General features: G+C 41.8%; 1 long non-coding RNA gene across 1 annotated transcript; it reads left to right on the top strand.

Annotated features, from left to right (window-relative positions):
• The first annotated feature begins 416 nt into the window (after positions 1-416).
• On the top strand, positions 417-3,095 carry LOC104584683. The gene is made up of 4 exons (XR_002960235.1): positions 417-1,087; positions 1,344-1,490; positions 2,073-2,141; positions 2,802-3,095. It is a non-coding gene; the product is annotated as an uncharacterized LOC104584683 (long non-coding RNA).
• Positions 3,096-7,170: the final 4,075 nt, after the last annotated feature.

Genomic DNA, 7,170 nt, shown 5'->3' with positions numbered 1-7,170 from the left:
TAAACAACTACTCCCTCTGATCATAAATTCTTGACTTAAATTCGTCCAAATATGAATGTATCTATTCTTAAAAAGCGTCTAGATACATTTAATATTTCGACAACAATTTAAGATCGGAGGGAGTATTTGGCATAATTGTGCAACTAAGTACAAATTTTAGCTACTATTACGGCACGATCATATTTTTGGATGGGGTGCAACAACTTTTGGATCAACAAGTAACAAATTAAAAGTAGAAACATATTGACATCATAAGTATGAAAAAAAACAGACCCAACTGTTGTACACAAAGCCAGGGGAATTCACCAAATGCTTCCCTGGCGTACACATCTGCCATAACACAGAAACAATCGCAACTTGTCAAACACAAGTACGGAGTACTAGCAGCAAGCTCGCATCAGACACGCAAGGCCCAGACAATCGCAACTTGTCAAACGCAAGTACTAAACAACCGCCTCCTCGCTCGCCGCCACGAGCCACCGCCGCCTCGCTCTCCTCCGCTCACCGCCACGCGCGCGCCGCCGTCGAGCTCGCGCATCTCCTCCGCTCGCCCCGATGCCACGTCGCTGTTTCGCTCGTCCATCTCCTTCCCTCGTTGCCACACGCCGCCGCCTCCTCGCTCGCCGCCTCGCCGGTCCATCTCCTCCGCACCGACACGCGCGACCGCCTCCTCGCTTGCCGATCTCCTCCGCTCGCCGCCACGTACCGCTGCCTCCTCCGCTTGACCAGCGCTCTACCAGTGCTCTCCGTCTATCCCGTGTGGCGCACCGGCCGTTGCCGCTACCGTTTCTCTACCAGCGCGAGCTCGTGGGAGGGAGATGACGAGCAGGTTCTGGAAGTAGTACGCGGACCCGTAGTTCCACAAGTGGGAGAAGACGGTGCTGTGGGACATGGTGGAGCCGTACGGCTCGATGTACTCCTTCGCGCCGCTCGTTGGCATGTACGTCGCCGCCTTCTACACCACCGTCATCGTTGCTGTCACCGAGTAGCTCTACAAGGTCAGGCACACCGGCTCGACACCACAACCCTTCCTGTTCCTGTCTGTGCGGGCTTCGCACGCCAGGTGCTCGACGAAATAATTAGGCAGGTGCGCAATATTGTTCCTATGAAATTATTCAGCTCCTGGCGTTACATTCTGGAGCAGGAAAATGTTGGGACGACCACCCAGGCAGCACTAGCTTGGATAGAGTAATTATTTTTCATCTGATTTTGAATTGCAATTTGTTGATGGACTTATTACAATCCATGAAGCACAAGCTTGGATAGAGTAATTATTTTTCTGATTCAGTAGGGATTGGTGCCTGCAAAATTCAATTATAAATGACTAATCTGAGCTTGTACAGGAATTCATTGCAAAAGCAATAGCTCTACTTGGTCAATGGGAGATTATGGACATGGTACCAGTTGCATACCCCTATGTTGTTCGTGCTATCTGCACTTTTATTAAGAAGGAACTTGGCTCTCAACTCAGAGATGATCTTCTTGCAGTTGTAAGTGAGATCCAGCAACCACTATTTTTTTCTGAAATTTTTCGCCAATGTTCTCTATTTTAGTACTCCCTCCGACCCATATTACGTGTCGAAATATTACATGTATCTAGACGCTTTTTAAACATAGATACATCCATATTTGTGGGCAAATTTGAGACAAGTAATGTGGGTTGGAGGGAGTACTTGTTTTTTTAACGAAAATCTATAGTCAGTGCAATCACCATGACCAGGGGTATTTTATAGCTAAAGTAGTGTTGGACTGGCTTTGGTCCTGTTTCTGTTGCATCACCTTAATTAAATGCAATGCTGCGCACAAACAATTCAAGTATTGTTATACATCTGTTAGATTAATAACTCCACTTGCTTGCTGCCCTTCGGACCTTTTCTTTAGTGTTTACTTTTGACCTGTTAGTACTGTATTCTCCAGTAGTTTCTGTGTCTATATATATATATATATATATATATATATATATATATATACACACACACATCAAAAAGTGCTCACAGATAGTACTACGCATTAAGTTAATTAGCTCATGGTCCTTGCTAGTTTAATATTGATGGAAGTCTTTTTTCTGACAGCTAACGTGATTACTGGAAGTCAGCAAAGAAGACCGAATGATCTTAACTATAAGCTACAGAAACAATGAGGTACTGGTGACATGTTCATATCTGCTTATGATTTATGTCAAGTAGTGCATGCTGATCTCATGGAGCTAAATCATATCTGCTTATGATTTATGTCAATTGAGCTAAATCTGCAGCATGTTTCTCTGTGATGAATTGATGATGTTCTAGACTTGAAGTAGCACCAATTTAGTTGAACTACTGAATTGATGATGTTTTCATGGCCAGATCTCTACAAAGTCAGCTTGGAATGTTTTTGCTAAATGCCATGCATTCTCCTCCTCTTAATTAGTCCATTGCATGTTCCAATTAAATGCAATGTTGTGCACAAACAATTCGAGTATTGTTATACATCAGTTAGATAAAATCTAGCGGGAGGATAGAGGTTGAGATTTAAACTAACAGTGATTTCAAGCTGTGCTAGAGTACTCTGTACAGAGAGTATGGTTGCCTTCAACTTGTGCTTATTTTAGGGAGTCTTTTTGTTAATTCTTTAAACTCTGAACCTTGCCAGAGCTCCTAGCAGTAGTTGTAGCTAGATTGCTGCTCAACTGAATAAGTGAAGAGGATTGATTTTCAATTCAGTTTTCAGAGATTTAGGTAGCTGTTTTGCATACATATCTTCTATGGCTTAAAAACATTTGTATTACTAAGATTGACTTTGATTGTGTTGATGTCCTGTAGGTTAATTCACAAACTTGGTAATAAGATTCACAAATTTGACAAGACACCCAAGAGAAGGAAAATTTCCAATCCAACTGCGAGGGACATCAAGTTCAAAAAGGACTCACAAGCTAATGCATTGATGCAGAACGCACAAGTTGCAGCTATGTAATTGAGTGACATTGAACATGTGACTGATATTCATAAACCAAACCATGTGTTTACTTGCTGATCGTGACAAACCTGTACGGAGTAGTAAGGATTTCCTGTAGTTTATAACTGTTTACAATACAATTATGGATGATAATATAATGATGTGGCACACTATTTGAATACTGCCATATTTGATGTTTCTAGGGCGTGTTAGCAAAGTGCATCTATTTGTTTTAAGGGCAAATTTCAAAAGTGCATTCAATTGGTTTTTAAGGCAAATTTCCAGAATGCACCATTTGTTTTTTGGGGCATATTTCATAGTGCAACAAATTGGAATTTAGGACACATTTGAAAAGTGCCCCAAATAGTACTATTGAATGCATATTTGAAATGGTGCCTCTAGTGTTAAGGGCATTTTTCAAAACTGCCCCAGATACTTTTAGAAATATGAGTAAATGCAGCACTATTTAAACTGCCCTTGCAAGTTTCTGAGGCAAATTTTTTATATTTCGGGGCACTTTGAAATGCCCCAGATCATCAACTCTCCTGTAGTGTGATCCGGGGACGGTGGAAGCAAGGGAGGACAAGGGCCCAACGGCCGGCGCCCGTCAGCGCGAAATCTCGGCGCCTGTGTAGCGAGGCGCGACAGATCGGGATGGATTCCGCTGGGGCTGCGATTCAACGGTGGATTTGGTGGATGGGTGCTGGTCTGCTGTGGGTCGGAAAGAGGAACGAAGAGAGAGGAGGTGGATGGATCGGACGGTGCGGAGAGGTGAGCGCTCGTTTTGTTGAAATAGTGCAGCTTAGTTAGCCTTTAGAAATAAAAAAATGTAGTACTCCCGTAAAGTGGATGATTTGTTTTCTTGAGGGGGCTGTATAGTGGATGATGATTTTTTTTTTGTGCGGGCTGTATAGTGTGATGATGCTAATCGATCTAGCAGCAACCTGCCAACCTATACACAAGCTTCCTCTCAAAAAAAAAAAACCTATACACAATCTTCCTCTCAAAAAAAAAAAAACCTATACACAATCTTCGTACTGGGCTACATCTACCTTCCACTTGGGCCTCTGCACCAGTTCCTGCTTTTGAGACTACATAGGGAGGGACCCACCCCCTCCCTCTCGCCTCCTCCCACATTACACAGTTCCCTAAACCTCCGGCCGGTTCCCTAAACCCTACCGCAATTACCGGAGGAGGAAGCGGAGACCGAGTTGAGGAGGCACGTGCTCCGGGCGATCGGCGGCGGCGGGAGTGTTCACGCGGCGGTGTTAGAGGCACGCACGTGCTCCGGGCGATCGGTGGCGGCGGGAGTGTTCACGCGGTGGTGTTAGAGGCGCGTGCTCCGGGCGATCGGTGGCGGCGGGAGTGTTCACGCGGTGGTGTTAGAGGCGGCGCAGGACGTCCCCAGGCGGCACTTGACGGCTTCGGCAGCGGGTGGGTGATTGGTAAGAGGATTCTATGCTTCCGTTTTAAATCTGAATTTCTATCTTTGGGCTATGAATCAGGAGGATCTAATTAACATGAGGTTGTAATACGAATATGTGAACTCGTTACCAGGTGTGGTGGTTGTGTTCGAAGTACGAGTAAACAATAAATCTAGGCAACAATTGTTTCAGTAACTAAATTTATTGATAAATTGATGGATTGCCTTTTTACAGCATGTTAATGTCGATCCAATAATATCAAGTTAATTTATGCAGATTAGACATACCCAGTGAGCACAGTGTGCTTTTTTTTTAGTAAAAGCACTGTCTGTTTTAGGTTGTTATGCATAGGCAAGAATAGGTTTTAAACAGTGTTCCGTTTGTGATCAAAATGGAACACAATGGAGGTTTGTTCGTGAAGCTTATCTGGAGTGCATGATTCAAGGAGTCGATGCTGTCTAGTCATGTGCATGCGCACATTAAGATCACTGTGCCTACTAGGCCTGAGCTGTTGAGTCCTTGGTATCGTTTTTCTCCTTTCTAGGCATAGTGCTAATTGAATTGTTAATTATGCATTACTTGGGAAATATTTCACTTTAAAAGACACTACTAGTTATTTCCTACCATAGTTTCTGGTTAGTAATTAGTAACAAAATGAAAACAATGGAAAAGCACGTAGGCCTAAAGAGTTAAGACAGTCCTTACTGATCAGAAGCCTGGACCCTTCTGCATCCAAATCTCATTTTTATGTGATCCACAAACCTGTCCAGAACTCATAACTGCAGCAGAGCGCATACACATCTGTGTTCTAGGTTTTGTGACGTGCTGTATTTACTAGGTAAATAGGATGCAATCTCTAGAACTTGTGCAGCTGAGCACTACTTTTTTCTAGAATATCACTATTCACTACTTCTTTAGAAACACGACTGGAATTCTTACTAGTGCATTAATTTAAAAAATACAGCAATGATCCAAACAAGAGATTTTTTATCTGTATCTGAGCATTTAAAGACAATAAGACTGGATATAACTAGCCATCTAAATCTATTGTTACTGACTGCCATTCACGGGCAAAAGCAATTAGAGAAACTTAGTTGTGTTTTTTATGAAATGGATACAGTGATCCATTCATTGCCGAAGAGGGTCGCGAAAGATGGCTCGGGAGTTTACAAGGAAAAACCGAAAAAAGGAAAAAGAAAACACAAAAGTGGCATATTAGAGAAACTTAGTTGGGTAGTGAGATATTTTCTGCTGCACTTATTCTTTAAATGCCACACTCGAAGTGGCAGCTAATGCATAGGCCATATATGCTGAAGCTACATGTTTACTGAATATTGTACTTTGGGTCTAAAATGAAGTTGTCACTAGTTCTTCTATCTTCCCATTCCATTTTCTTGTTTCTGATTTTTTTTTGTGAATAAACAGATTCCAAGTACACCTTGTCAGAAATCTTAGTGTAAGAAGATCATTTGAATCAATATGCCACCGGTAATAGTTCTTCTCAACATTTACCATATATTTTATTTTGTAATCCAATTTTATAGCATCTCATCTTCAATTACTAACCCAATAATGGAACCTTCTTTTGTTACATTTCAGTTTAATTCTATTGAGCTAGAGCAGCTTCAGTATTTGGATAATACAATTTCTCCTTCAGTTGTTACTATTCTTCGATACAATAACGCCACAAATGAGGAAGTTGAATATGGTGTTGGTTTTGTTATTCATGTGTACAACAAAAAGGCTGTCGTGATAGCTAACATCGCTTTGGTTGAAGAAGATGAAGAGTACATATTTGTACGCTATGCTAATGGCTCAACGGCTAGAGCGTCAGCGTTTGTCAGCAATATTGAATCAATATTTACAAGTTTGTTAGTGGATGATGATAATCAATGTAGCACACCTATTGTGATCAATCCGGCTGAACTTGAAAGAGGACAGTTTGTTGTTACAATTGCACAAGCACTACAGTCAGGATTGGAACAGACTGGAACGTACCCAGGATCTGTCATGTAAGTGTTTAAATCATGTTTCTTGAACCTTTCCTGTTTTGAATTTTTTTACTTACTTCGTTCTTTCTTTTCTCTAGCCAGCCAAGATGCAGATCCATAACGAGACTATCCAAAACACCGGTTAATGACAATGACAACTTATTTGCATTTAGTTGTCCGGTCAGTGGGCCTGTGCGTCAGAGGCCAAATACATTTACAAGGTTGATTGGTGCACCAGTCTTTAATTTGAAGGGAGAAATGGTAGGGGTAGTCCAAAGATGTAGCGTCAAGAGCTATGATATGAAGTTTGGAAGACTTTCCAGTTCGTTTCTTAGGGAGATGGACGTACTATTTGAAGATCACGACTGGAGGAAGAAGATACAGCACCTACTTGAAGAAGAAAACACCACACCGACAGATAACTGACGAGGAAGCAAAAGTAATAATATGTCCTGATTTCGCTGGTAAATGTTTGTTGAATGCATCACTCTTATTCAATTGTAGATGGCCTTCCTGCGTGATATGTTGTTAGATGAACTATATTAGACGAGGTAGCAATTCAGTTCCAGTGCTTCCTGCATGTATAGTATATGCAAATAGTATGTTCAGTAACTTCATTTCTTTTTACCCTAATAATTGCTAACCAAGCCTTGTTTCTTTGGGCATACATGGAACTCAGTGTTTTTCTTGCATTAATGTTATCAAATAGAGGTTCAGATGTAGGAGTTCCTGCAATCTTTAAGGATTCAGATGTATACATGCTCCAGGGGTGTTTCCCCCTCAGTTTTCCTTAATAGAGGTGGTGGTGGTGCTAAAACACA

Source organism: Brachypodium distachyon, chromosome 4, assembly GCF_000005505.3.
Source record: "Brachypodium distachyon strain Bd21 chromosome 4, Brachypodium_distachyon_v3.0, whole genome shotgun sequence".
Lineage (NCBI taxonomy): Eukaryota > Viridiplantae > Streptophyta > Magnoliopsida > Poales > Poaceae > Brachypodium > Brachypodium distachyon.
The sequence above is the reverse complement of the archived record's forward strand: the minus strand, read 5'-3'. Positions and strand labels throughout refer to the sequence as shown.